The following is a 15,126-nucleotide window of genomic DNA, read 5'->3' as shown; positions in this document are numbered from 1 at the left end:
TTGGCCTGAAGAGGATTTTGTGGTATGGGCAAGAGAGCCAGAACTCTATCCCCAGGCTGAAATCTCGTTTCCTTTCAGTTTTTATCATATCTTAATTTCATTTTTGACTGAGTTGAGTGCAGATTCGCTCTTGCAACCTCACAAGCCTTTGACAACTTATACTTAAAATTGGAAAAATAATCAAGAAAATTAATTTCAATATTTTCATTAGAAAGAACTTTCTCTTTCAACTGTTTCAATGGTCCACGCACAGTGTGTCCAAACACCAGTTCAAAGCGACAGAAGCCATGGGATTCTTGAACTGATTCCCTAACAGCAAACAGCAGTAAATGAATGCCTTCATCCGAATCTTTACCGGTATTAAAACAATATGATCGAATCACATTTTTAAAAGTCTGATGAAAATCTTTCTAATGGACTTTGGCTCTCATGGTGATAGTCAGAAAATTTGAATTGCTGGATGCCTAATTCGTACATAACTTGCTGGAACATTCCAGACATGAAATTTGAGCCTTGATCAGATTGGACGGATATGGGAAGGCCAAATTAAGAAAAAAACTCTTTATCAAAGCTTACACTATTTTTTTAGATTTACTATTCCTCAAAGGAATTGCCTCTGGAAACCTTGATGACGCACGCATAATGGTCAACAAGCATTGGTAACCTGACCTGGTCTTAGGTAAGGGACCAGCACAATCTACCACAGTTCTTCTAAATGGTTCGTCAAATGCAAGAATAGGTTGCAGATGAGCCTTAGGTATCTTCTGATTGGGTTTTCCTACTATTTGAGAAGCATGACAATATCTGCAGTATTTACAAACGTCACTTTTATTTTTTTGGCCAATAAAAGTGAGTCAAGATCTTGTGATCAGTCTTATTAATATTTAAAAGACCAGCCAAATGCGTTTCATGGTCCAGACTAAGTATTTCCTGTCCATAAGATTTTGGAACTACAATTTGATAGTTCACTGACCAATCATCACCAGCATGTACCTCGGGAGGTCTCCATTTTCTCATAAGAATTCTGTTTTTAAGAACATAACAGAGAACTTCAGTTGGACGACAAGTGAGTGTCGTTTGTCACCCTGATTAGAATAAAGAGAATGAGTAGTTAAAAGAGGATACCTTCTTATTTATCCAGACAAGGAGTGAAAGTGACCTCATCAAAAGCCTGACCAATACATGTGTCGGCTAAAGGAATATTTTCCTTATCTACATTATTCTCAAGAGCTTTCTTTGCCATAACTCTGGTAACTCCGCAAGCTGGGTATAAATCAGGGAATCCTTTTTCAATTTGATCGACTTTCATTATCAGCCGTGAGTCTAAATGAGTAAATGTTTGGTTCTATTCATTTACCAAATCGTCAGGCTAGATATGCTCTCTAGCCATGAGTGGATTGTAGTCTATATTTTGAAAGTAAAACCAAAGCACACACACCCAATCACCACGTCAAACAATGAAGTTCAAAATAATGATAAATATTGGTGTGGAAAACATACAATTATCACTTTACCCTACCATTACGGATCACGAGACATTGTTGGACAGCTTACGTGATGAAAAGATCTTGACCTGACTTCATTGCTGGGAAATTGTATACGACTCGTTTAAGTAAGCAACTGAAACATATTAGGACTCCATCGTAAATAATGATAGAAGACGCAAAAGTGTTCCTAATTTAAAAGAAACATTTTTTTTAACCCTGAGTAACCTCAATCGATATGTTTTCAAAGATCTATATACTCTTGTTCACATGTCCGTGTCCATATTCCCCCAAAGGATAGGCTGGATTAGCGTGTTTCAGGGCATACGCCTCGACTGGGTATGCTAATTTAATAATAGGCAGTTGGTATGTAAGGTTACTTAATTGTTAAAAAGCAAGCGTGAATGTAATGTGGCTTAAGTGAATAAAATAGCATGTGTGTGTGTGTGTGTGTGTGTGTGTGTGTGTGTGTGTGTGTGCAATATGGCTTAATTTAATGGAAAGTTAGTGTGTATTTAATATGACTTAATTTTAAAAATGCCAGAGAAACTAAGGACAATACCTGTAATATAATTCTTCACTTCAGGTATTAAAAAGGCAGTCTATCAACTATTTTGCTTTAATAAAAGACGGGAGATGTTTTGGAAATATTCGACTTATTTCAAACTCTAGGATAGATAAGGCGAACCTCGGAAGAAACAGTGAAATTTTATTACATGTTTCGGTTATAAATCTAGATTACGACGGCGAAGGATTGAGCGGTAATAGAAATGAGAAATGTTGCAATATAAGAGTCCCACATTTGAGTTAAATCTCCTCTCAAACCCTTATTACCTTCATGAAATTCATAATTCCAAAACCTAGCACACTCTACATGGCAGTCATGCTAATAATGGTAAACAGACTTGCCTGACCAGGAACTGAAAGATATAAAAGAATAAAGATTCTGAAAATTAAGACAGTTTGATTACAGAACGGAGATTATAGTACTTGTATTCACACCGTTAAATACTGTCCGCAGAGAGATCAAAGTACAACATAGCAAGTTTGCGTGGTCAATATAATGATAGTGCGAACAGTATTTATTTATTTTCATCTTCTTTTATCTATAAACACAATAATAAAACATACTAGAACTGTTTTTAAACGGAACAATCTTCATTCAAAGATCTATCTTAGGCTGCATAATGTATTATATTTTATGAATGGATTGTCCATAAGTTTATGTTTCTATACTGACATATAGTGGTTCGTGATATACTCTTTGATGTGTCATTTTGACAATGAACTTACTGGATCCCATGTTTGCTTCACAGCACCTATTAAAAGTACCAGACATGTGAGCTGTACCGACAGCTCATTGTGTTTGTGTGTATATGAGTGTATTTCTTTCTCGTATGCGAGAACACCAACCATCGATGTTAGAAATCAATAGGATGACCAAACAGATGTATTGTTTTACAACGTGACAAATCACTTTTTCAGTCATATTTGTGTGTATTAATATTTCGTATATATTTTACAAGAACATTAAAAGTAAGTTTAACAGATGATCACGACGTGTTGCTACGTACAAAAGAATTAAATAAAACTGAGCCACTCGTGTTCTTGTTTCGTCCTTTGTACGGATACATGACAACTTGAAATTATAAACTTTATACACGATTCAGACATGGGTATTATACAAATCAGTTTTTAATATTACTGTCAGTGTCTAACTTGAGGATGTTTCGAAAATTATAAAGAACTATTTACTGGACTACACATTGACAGATTGCGTTTTGAAAGGCATTAAATTACGATGGTTATATTCAGGGTAACACAAGGTAATTTGCATGCACATAAATGGCCTTACTTGATAGATCAGACGTCGTAATATAAATTACCGACACAGGTTTGGACAAAGTTGCAATTGTCTCCGTTCGCATCAAGTCAACATCTTACACAATAAAACTGGATGATTACTATTATTTTTCATCGGTAAAAATGCTGAAGCACGTGCAATAATAAATCACATATAATTTTGCAAATATTGCGAAAAAGGTTACAAAAAATGAAAGGTATGAGGCAGTGTGTTTACTTAGAAATGTTAAAACTGAATTTAACAATGCGCAGCACATGACATTTGCTATGTTCTTTGTCTCGGATATTTAAATTTAATTTAATAAGACTATTTAATTTCATACTAATTAGTCCTTAACAGAACCAAATAATTGGGTCTCAAATCCAACTAGTCTACCAAATTTTTAAATGTTTATGACAGAAAATCCTATAAGTCTTGTTAATTTCAACTTTGGTTTTTAGTGTTCTCGTTTATTCACGATATAAAACCACAAACATATGAGTAGACCGGCCATTACTGTTTGTACTTCTGCAGCTAATAAGTGATTGAGAACGTCCTATACAAGAAATATGTTCATCAAATGCAAAATATGTAGATTGGATGGCCAGCATGTAGTTTATATTAATTATAGTTCATAGTTTTTGTACATTTAGTAAAGCTGTGTACCACGAACATTTTCCTATCGCGGAACACGGCAGTATTTCTGAGCATACCGTGATACGTACCACGGTACACTACAATTATATTAGGGACCAACAATTGAATGTTGTGGGACAAGGGGTACACGCCTTTTGAAAACATACAGTCAAATAACAGCTGGGAAAATATCTTGCTCCGATTTATAGCAAAATAACACCATGTTATATACATATTAGGATTTGAAATAAATTAAGTATCTTTGGATTAAACGAGCTAAAATCATCTCAGCTCACAACAAATTCGCAGCCCTCCCCCCCCAAAAAAAAAAAAAAAAAAAAAAAATTAGTGGTCAGTATCATATAGTATATGAATTTACTCTGTGTATATTAAGTGTTGTACAAGTTGTAATCTACGTATTTTAACTAAAGCGAGATGATTACGCTTACATATGAACAGAATGAATGGGACGTCAACACCCGGGGAAAGATATTTCACAGAGAGGGCCAGTAAAGATAAAACACATGCCCAACAAAGGAGAAAATATATTGGTGGAACTGAGAAAGTTACACAAGATGCGAATACAATTAACAAATTGACGGCCAAGTGTGTAACAGCAGCTTAATATGTTCATGATATTTACCCATTTTAACACCAAGCTTACATGGGGCCCCGAGTAGCCGAGTGGTCTAAAGCGCTCTCCGTTACTGATCACTGCCATCTCACCTCTTTCTGCGTGGGTTCGAGTCTCGGATTCAGCCAGTGTGGGTATGCGAGAAAGCTTGCCAGTAGCTTCTCGTGGGTCGGTGGTTCTTTCCGGGGGTTTTCCCGGGTTCTTCTTCCACCATTAGTACTGGCCGCCATATATAGCCTATCGTGTGCTGAAAAAATGGCATTAAACCCTACAACAACAACAACCAAGGTAACTGTGTAAAACAGAGTGAAGTCCTTCCTTTGCGACATGTTCTTAGCTGACATCAGGTAGGCAGTTTAGATAGGTTATTTATAACTGAGTCAAGCCAAATGTTGAAGGTGTCACTAACTGACTTCCGTAACTAAAGTAGCCTGTAATAATTAGCAGTGAGTCTGTGAATGAATAACCAACACTAAAGAATTCCATACCAATTTGTCGACAGACTTTCTAGCAGTGTGCATCAATATGGAGATTTTATGCAATGAAAAAATGTTACTAATACTTTACGAGAAATTGAACATAAGCAGTTTTCTTGCATAGTGTTTGCAAATAAAATACATTTTAGTTAGTCTCAAACAACTGGAAAGTAGAATTATTAAAGATATGGAGACCTATACTGGCCATAAGTAGCATTTTATCAGAAACTCAATGAAACAACCGTACACGTTTATTGGTAATATCATTCTGTAACCATCCATAATGAAAATTTCTGCAGACCGTTATATTTGAAAGGCAGTATTTTCACGATTGTCATAAAATACATGCAGCTTCCTATTTAGCTGAAATGAAATGTGGCGCACAACAATGTCAGTAATTTGTTTCTTTAGCAGATATCTCTTGCATCCTTATCAATTAATATTGTTCACACCTCTATTGACACCATATACCGTTCCACTTTCTCGTCTCGACAGACACAATTCACCCGTGTCTATCATTGGGGTATCATGCCGCAAACATGTAGCACCCTGTCCCAACCAGTTACATTATTCTGACACCAGGCCGGCAAGTCATAACACTAACCTCTTACTGCTGAACGTTAAGAGAAGCAGCTGCAAGTACCATCTTTGATATGACTCGGATGGGGTTCGAAGCCTCGACCTCCTGCATCCGTGGTGGACGTTTTAACTACTTGGGCCACCGTAACGGTCCAACACCTATGTGTATACACTTAATTTCGAAAAGAATGTCAACACTGCGTTTGATACAAGTCTCTGTGTTTGATAGCCATCGGGTTACTTATATGCATTTGATACAAGTCTCTGTGTTTGATAGCTATTGGGTTACTTATATGCGTTTATTACAAGTCTCTGTGTTTGATAGCCATCGGGCTACTAATATGTTCTTAATAAAAGTCTGATTCGTACGACAACACTGACTGGAAGAAGGCTGATATGGTAGCTTCGATTACTGCCACGCGATAGTTGCCACATTGACTCACAACTATTTTCATATATGGTCTCTTTTTTCTCAGTACTCTACTTTGCACTGTGTCCAGATCCTGATAAGTCATATGTTAATCTAAAATACCTACAAAGATGAACTTGCGGTGACGGTCCTGTCATGGGTTATTAGAGATCTTTTTTGAGTGGCCTGATTCTAAAGAAAGCACCTTGAAATGGGTCACAGATTTCACTTCCAGATCAGCAGCAAATGCCTCATTACTCACTGTTCACTCTCGCCGAAAAACACACAGACATCCACACCATAATGCTCGAATCCTATATAAAAAAAATAATTACTTTTAATCAGTAAAAAGAATGCTTCCATCTAAATCTTGTATCACCATCAAACTAAGAGAGGAAAACATGCTCTTAAAATAAATTGGGATTACCTTCGTTGGTACTGAATCGGAAGTAATAATTAAGACCCGAGTCCTATCAGGTCAATTTATGCAGGGCCAATTTTAATCGAACTTTTATATTGGCATTTAATGGGGAATTTCCAATGTTCTAGACTCTGATTGAGATAGAAATATTATTTACAAAACAAAAATCAGTGATTCAGGTCATGTAGAAAATGAACGAGATTTTGGACAAGGTCAAATTCAAACTCCATTTATCGATAGCATATAAGGAAATAAAAAAATCTAACAAACAATGCAAATTAAATGTACATAAAATAATGCAGTAAAAACTTACTTCTAACTCAAGATTTGTTCTATCGGAAATAATGTCTGAAATATAAAAAATTGATATATCAAATTTAAATAAGCCTTGAATTTAAAAAACAAAATTGTAATGAAAAATTAAATTTTCGTACAAATTTTTAAATTGGAACTGACGAATTTTATACAGAAAAGTTGAGTAATTAATGTTATTGAAAACAAGTGGTAGCTGGGGTCTGTAGTGAAACAAAATATCTCACAGCAAAGTTCAATATGCCTGTTCAAATGCATACGTACATAAATGCTTAGAGAAATTACTATCCCGGATGAGCCCTCAATTTTCTAGTATGATTATACAGCCATAAACTAAGGAATAGAAAGGAGCAAAAGCAATACGTTTTCTAAAATTTCCACAAATAATTTATTTCCATATAGTACAAAATTAAAATATCAAAAGAACTTACAGTAATACGAATTCCAAAATAGTCCAAAACGTTGAATCACCAGTGTTAATTAATAAGGTTCTAATTAAATTCCAGTGGTGTTCGACATGAAATCAAACGTTGAAGGTGTTGATGTGCCTGTAGTGGCCTGTGACCTGTGTCACAACAGTAAGTTGATGAATCACAGTAATATATTCCAAGATGTCCTTGTTTGAATCCAATATAATTCCCAGTTAATGTTCCTATCCTAGAATATTATTTAAGAACATTTTGTATTTCAATGAAAACAAAATTTGAAGAAATAACTTCACCCAAATCTTATATTGAACGAATACAGATCTTTCTACCTCAAAATCTGACAGCATGAATGAATAATTTTTCCAGTAAACAAGATTATATAAAAACAAACTAAGTCACAAAAGAATAGCTAGTACGTAGAACAAAAGTTAATTTATGTTACTAAAATTAGAATATAGAGTGTGGTAAACATCTGGTACGCTATGTATTTTTAACGATGACACAGGCCCAAATAAATGTTTACTTCGAGTGATAATGATACTAATAATGTAACCCACACTCCTATAAAAATAACAGCTATTTTATTTTTTGGTTAACAAAATAAACCAATTTCAGTGTCTTTAGTTATAAATACAGTGAACTTTATTTTGGACAAGGTCAAGTCCTAAATACAATTCTGTATAACATATAATGATGGAGAAAAACCTAACAAGCAATACAGATTAAAAATACATAACACCTGACACACTAAAGATACAATAATAATTGTTAAGCTCTACATTATTGTGTCAGGTACTCCGCCAGTTGTTAGTATACATAAAAATGGCGCACTCGAATTTCTCATTCTGACGGGACCAGTCTCATGTTTTATAGCCAAAAATACATTCCGTTTCAAAGACTGTAACTACAAGAGACGGCAATGTCATAGGAATACAGTTCCATGGAGGCTCTACCTTACTGAAAAATGTTACTAACAGCTCTTATTAAGACCTAAACCATGTCTTTGAGGTTCTATATATTAGTGTGGTATTACGAACTAGTCACTTATGGTACGCACACTGTATTTGTTCTAAGAAACCTTGATATCACTACTTGACTACCTGGGAGCTTCCAACTAGTCCAACTCTCAACCTTTAGTTCTAGATAATAGGCTACTAAACCTGGAAAGATCAGTAAGATGTAGGTAAATGAAGTTAAATGTGTCTAGATAGGCGATTTTGAATGACATTACGGGTGCAAGCACAGGAAATATTAAATAATGGGCATGTAACAAAGTGACTATTCATCCCCAAAATGTATTAAGTTTTAAGTACTTTATCAGATTGTGTTCAGCCAGGCTACATAACTAATAAGGTACACTAGCCATAGTAACATTTAATGCAATGTGGGGATAGTGACTTTTGATCACTGATGCAACATACATACCAGTACACAGGGAAGTTAAGTGCCGATGTCCTAACTTTACCGTAAGTAAGCTGTTCATAATGGAAACAACAATTTGGATGTTGCAAGTGAATACAGCCGAGTGTGTGCCTCACATCTACTATAGCTAATATTTTATCATACAGCATCAACTAAACGTAACATTTTTACCCCAGAAGCATATACACAAGGATATTTGCTGATGTGGGACACGAACCAAGTACTTATTAAGATCAGTTATGCAAACATAATTCAAATGATCTGTTTTAACATTTCTAGTTTATTTTTAAGAGTGTCGGTTAACAATTATTAACTTGAATTGGAATCTGTTATCAGCTGATGCTACAATTCAGCATTTCTGTCAAAGTATTAAATTAAAATATATTACCACACATAGGCATATTCACGATGGAAATAACATTTTGGGATATTTAAACTGCTTACAGCCAGATATGGGTCGTACAGATCAAATATAGTACAATGAAGTCCAAGATCATGTACTGAATGTAAACTTCTGATCCAAAGCATTCAAAAAATATATAGACATTTACTCGTGTAGGATATGTAACCATGTTAAGATCAGTTGTATCAATGAAAATTTAAATAATCTGTTTGAAATATTTCTGGTGTAATGTTTAGAGCGTCAGTTAATACTTATTATTAGTAATTAATAATGCATAAAGTAAAATAGTTCGTTAGAATGGGATATCGGCTTATGTCACAATGCGCACTTTCTCAATCAATGTATTAACCAAACTGAACATTCAAAAACCCAATACAGTTTAGTATCAAACTTCCTTCATTTTGTTCTTTTCTTACATTCCAATATACATTTACTTGGGAAAAGTATATTTTGTTCCTTTGGCATATATTTCTTTGTCATTTTTCAGTCTCTGGCAGTTTAAAATGACTTTGTACACAACCTGAGTAGGCTCTACTACAGAGCTTTCATCTCCATACTCTCTTTAAGCATCTTCATCCTCTCCTTAAGTCATCTTCATCCTATCATTAAGTCATCTTCATCCTTTCCTTAGTTCATCTCCATACTCTCATTAAGTCCTATTCATTCTCTCTTTAAGTCATTTTCATCTAATCATTAAGTCATCTTCATCCTCTCATTAAGCCATCTTCATCCTATCATTAAGTCATCTTCATCTTCTCATTAAGACATCTTCATCCTCTCATTAAGTCCTATTCATCCTCTCATTAAGTCATCTTCATCCTCTCCTTACGTCATCTCCATACTCTCCTTAAGTCATCTTCATACTCTCATTAAGTCATCTTCATCCTCTCATTAAGTCATCTTCATCATATCATTAAGTCCTATTCATCCTCTCATTAAGTTCTCTTCATCCTCTCATTAAGTCATCTTCATCCTCTCATTAAGTCATCTTCATCCTCTCCTTAACTCATCTCCATACTCTCATTAAGTCATCTCCATACTCTCACTACGTCATCTCCATACTCTCATTAAGTTATATCCATACTCTCCTTAAGTCATCTCCATACTCTCACTAAGTCATCTTCATACTCTCCTTAAGTCCTCTTCATCCTATCATTAAGTCGTCTTCATCCTATCATTAAGTCATCTTCATCCTCTCCTTAAGTCATCTCCATACTCTCATTAAGTCCTCTTCATCTTCTCATTAGGTCTTCTTCGTCCTCTCATTAAGCCATCTTCATCCTCTCATTAAGTCATCTCCATACTCTCATTAAGTCATCCTCATCCTCTCATTAGGTCATCTTCATCCTCTCCTTAAGTCATCTCCATGCTCTCATTAAGTCATCTCCATACTCTCATTAAGTCATCTTCATCCTCTCATTAGGTCATCTTCATCCTCTCCTTAAGTCATCTCCATACTCTCATTAAGTCATCTCCATACTATTAAGTCATCTTCATCCTCTCATTAAGTCATCTCCATACTCTCATTATGTCATCTCCACCCTCTCATTAAGTTCTCATTAAATCATCTTCATCCTCTCCTTAAGTCATCTCCATACTCTCATTAAGTCATCTCTAGACTCTCATTAAGTCATCTTCATGCTCTCATTAAGTCATCTCCATGCTCTCATTAATACAATTATGTTTATAACCAGCTACTGAAAGTCATACAAGCAGATACGTGTTACTCATATTGTCAACCCATCATGAACACATAAATTAACTGTCTGGACTCATAAAAAAGTGTACAAATGACCTAAAGAAACAATGTCAGCTATAAAGATATTTTAATGTGCTTTCAATAAAGGCCACATTCTGACTATGAAAAATATTTTTTCTCACATAATTTCTCAACTATCCTTCATTTTTTTCATTTCTAATTATATATCTCAATTGTAAGTCAATATACACAACTATCAAAATTTCACGTATATAGCTTTGATAATAAACTTGGGATACCGTTTTCAACTTTAATGTTTATTGCACAATCAGGACTCAGATCACAATTCTTTTTCCCATCTGGTCTCTAACATTTGTTTCTTTGTCCTAACCTTTCCACTGTGTCCAAATCCTAATAAATAATACGTTAATCTAAAAAAAAGCTTCAAAGATGAACTCATGATGAAGTTCTTGTCTAAAGTTATCCAGCATTATTTTTCAGAGGCTGTTCTGTAAACAAAGCGCCGTGCAATGGGTCACATATTTCACTTCCGGATCAGCACCAATACCTCATTATTCACTGTGCGCTATTGCCGAAAATCACACATACAACCACATCAAAATGTTCTAGTTTTAAAGAATAAACAATTACCTTTAAATCAGTCCCAATAATGCATAAATCTAACTCTTGTATAACCACCAAAGTTTGAGAGGAAACAAATGCTCCTAAACTTGGTTGGGACTACATTCTTGGGTACTGAACCGGAAGTAATAATTTTGACCCGGGTCTACATGCGGCGTTCGTAAGGTCACATGTGAATGCAAAATGTTACACTTGTTGAGTCTTGTTTAATCTTTATTCAAGACGATGATTACGTTGCAATTGTTAAATTCTATCTCCTGGTCGGTATCTATTGCGCGTAAATTGGTATATCAAATTGCCTGTTTTAACACTAATAAATCCATTTTCTGCAAAACAGGTTGCACCAGTACATACCATTGACAAATTTTAAGTAAACAATATAGCATTATCCGCTTATTACCTTCTATAAATGATATATGGTTATACTACATCCACCCATCCGAAGAAACCTGATTGTATTCCCAGATCTTAAATGTGTATCTCAGCAACTTCGTCGATTTGAAATATGTTACGGAGATTCGTGGTCTTGGATATTTATATCTGCAACTCCTGCGTTACCTCTTATGTCCTTACTGAGGTCTGCCACTTCAATTCAAAATGTTCTCAGCGATCAATGAGATAGTGCGAAGAAAGGTCAAATGTTTTATATAAAGGTTAAAAACCATTATTGAATAAAGCATATATATTTCTTATTATTTGCAAAATGTTGGTATCTAATAAAAAGGTAAATGAGATATAAAGGTCCAAACATAAAAGTCAAAACACAATATCCAAACATTAAAATAGTTAACTTATTCAATGAAACAAAGAGGAAGGATCTTAAACTGATCTCTGGAAAAGTATAAAATAAAATAAAGGTAAGAAAGGTGTGAAACCTACATTTACATGCCTGGAAAACTAGTATGCACAACATTAAAATATATCACAATAAAGATTTTTTAAAAAATAATTTATTTATACATATTTAATATATTTACTATTTAAACCAATGCTAAAAACATCGTCTGGATAAATTTGATAAAACTTCAAGTACTCATAAACACTATTCCTAATTTGTTGAATGCGTACTAACATTACATACAAATTTTATATTACAGGAATAATACGAAGAATTTGCTCATGGTTTATCATTGACCCCTTCTTCCGGTTCATTAATGCAGCAAATGGTTGTCCGGATGCAAGTGTTATAAATCCATTTGGACCCGATACAGTGTTCCGTCAGCTGAATAGAATTTTTAATTGTTTGTCATTTTAAAAATATAAAGTGATTTAAAGATGACTTGTTAGTACCTTGGGCATATTTTATGAAATCTGTATAAGAATTATTAAAGAATTAAGGGTGAAAACATGAATGTAATAATTAAATTATTTTATTTGCCCTAATCTTTTGGGTACGCTTTTGCCCTGTAACTCGATGACGTAACGAATATTATTATAAGCTCATTTTTATCTCCGTTAACTTTGCGTTGTCATAATCGTGCAGTATTTTACTATACTGAACACATTGATATTGCACACGCACGTATAATAAATAGTACATGTCTAGTGTATTACGAACTACTTTGTAAACAAACCATGTGCACTCATTTAGTAGACACTTTAGGATTTTTATTGATTAAATTTATTTGTTAATGAACTGAATGTATAGATGATAAAAACGATGTGGACGAGTTCACTGTGCCATAAACGAAACTTTCAATCCAGCAATCGAATGAACATCATAATCGCAATGTCAACAAAAAAAGAGAGAGACGCAGCAACTGAAAATACCATTCTGATCAATGAACAGTTATTTATGAGAAATATTCGTATCTTTTCGCAAAAAAATAATGCTTCAGACTATGACCAGCACTCTCTATTATGGCATAAAAGGCAAATTTAGCCCAAGGCTATCGCATATCTATCAGAGACGTACCATTTGACAAGTCTGTCAAAATACTTGGTTCGAGAAAAAGATGCAACTGAAGATTTTGGTAGGAAACTAACAGTCTCACAACCAATAATCCAAGACGACGAAAAATTATTATTCCGCTGGCTAAATGGAGTGTCTTACAACAGCAGCTTTTCCCGGTGTAACTATTTTGAAACAATGTTAAGTTAGCGATTGAAGACACACTTTTGTTACAGGTCATAACTGGAGATGCAAGTGACAGGGAATAAGCATATGTCTTTAATATTGTTATTGTGTATTGGTAAATATCCGGTTGTGAATTTTTTTTAATACAGCATAAATTCAGTTATTTTGTTTTTGTAGTGTTTTTTATATTTATAATTTTACATTAGGTGGAATAACAAAACGAGTATATAAGAAAAAGGTTATTGCAATTTGTGTGAGAAAATATGAATTCTTTTTTTCGTAATAATACTTTACTCCCTATGGTCATGCAGTAATATTCACACAAAAAAACCAACTCGTTCATATGTTCCCATACAAGACTTATGACCCTATTATGTCAAGCATGCAACTATTCCCTGACATCTGCGCCAAACTTCCTGTGTTTGTTTGAATTCACCAGATGGCGTCACGCATGCAACCATTCCCTGACTACAATGCGCCAAACTTCCTGTATTTGTGTGACTGCAGATAGCCACAGTCCTCCATTTTAGTGAAAATATGGAATTTTCCTACTTTATTCCCACGATGCACCTCGTTGATGTGAAGCTACCAACCAATCTCTGCGGTTTACGTGGGCTGGAGTTGGGGTGGCAAACTAGCTTTTTAAGGGAATGATGTCACTCTTGTGCTATGACGTCACTGACTAACAAATCGGGAGGTTCAGAGTTTGATATGATACTATATTGCCAATTTATGCCGGGTACAATCGAAACTCTATAGGTACGTTGTGTGATGCAATTGATCATGGGATGGGTGTAACTGCGTCACTGTCATTCAGTCGAATCACTGAACATTGCAAACAAAGTTCAAGGTGGTCGAAACTTTAAAAAAAAGTTTTTATCGTCTTTTTTTTTTTTTTTTTTTTTGGTAATTGTGTTGAACAAGGAAAACACGAAATTCGGCTGCAAATAATAAACTCTTAAAAATATAACTCAGTTTTGGACTTAATTGTAATTGTAGAAACTGTTAAAAATTTTCCCGCCTCAAAAATATTACCATCGTTAATTGGTCAAATATTTCATGAATGATTCCATAGCTATTAAAAAGTTATCATGTAAATGTAAAAAACTAATATTACTTGTGGAAGTACGACTTTGTAGGGGCCAAATGAACTGTCACTTATAAACAATGTTAACAAGTTTTATTCTTTGAATTTTATAATTAAACTACAGGGTCTCGTTCTGATAATGAATTTGCTATAAGGCATCTCAGATATCCTGAAAACAAGGCTCATTTACATCCGGCTGCGCAGTAGTGTCACTGTTCAAAATGTCATTTGCTCTCGGCCTTGACAGGTGACACCACCACCACTCCAGCACCTATTTATCATACATAGGAACTGACCAATCACATGTTGCCAGTAAATGCCTAGGGATCACTGACACTTAGACAACTGGCCGTGGTTTAGTTTATTTTCATCATCGATACCAAAAAAACAGAAAATTAAAGCCCGAATTTTCTTAAATGTGTCGGTTAAATTCATTTTTAATAGCATTGTGGCACGATTAAAATGTTATAAATTGTTCAGATTTGTTGATGAAATTTTTTACATTTCTTCGGTTCAGTTATCGCGATGTCTTAGCACTGACTAGTCCTTTTGTTATATTTGTAATTAGACCGCA

This window comes from Sinohyriopsis cumingii, chromosome 13 (genome assembly GCF_028554795.1).
Source record: "Sinohyriopsis cumingii isolate HCF-2022 chromosome 13, ASM2855479v2, whole genome shotgun sequence".
In the NCBI taxonomy this organism is placed as follows: Eukaryota; Metazoa; Mollusca; class Bivalvia; order Unionida; family Unionidae; genus Sinohyriopsis; species Sinohyriopsis cumingii.
Note: the sequence above shows the minus strand (reverse complement) of the source record.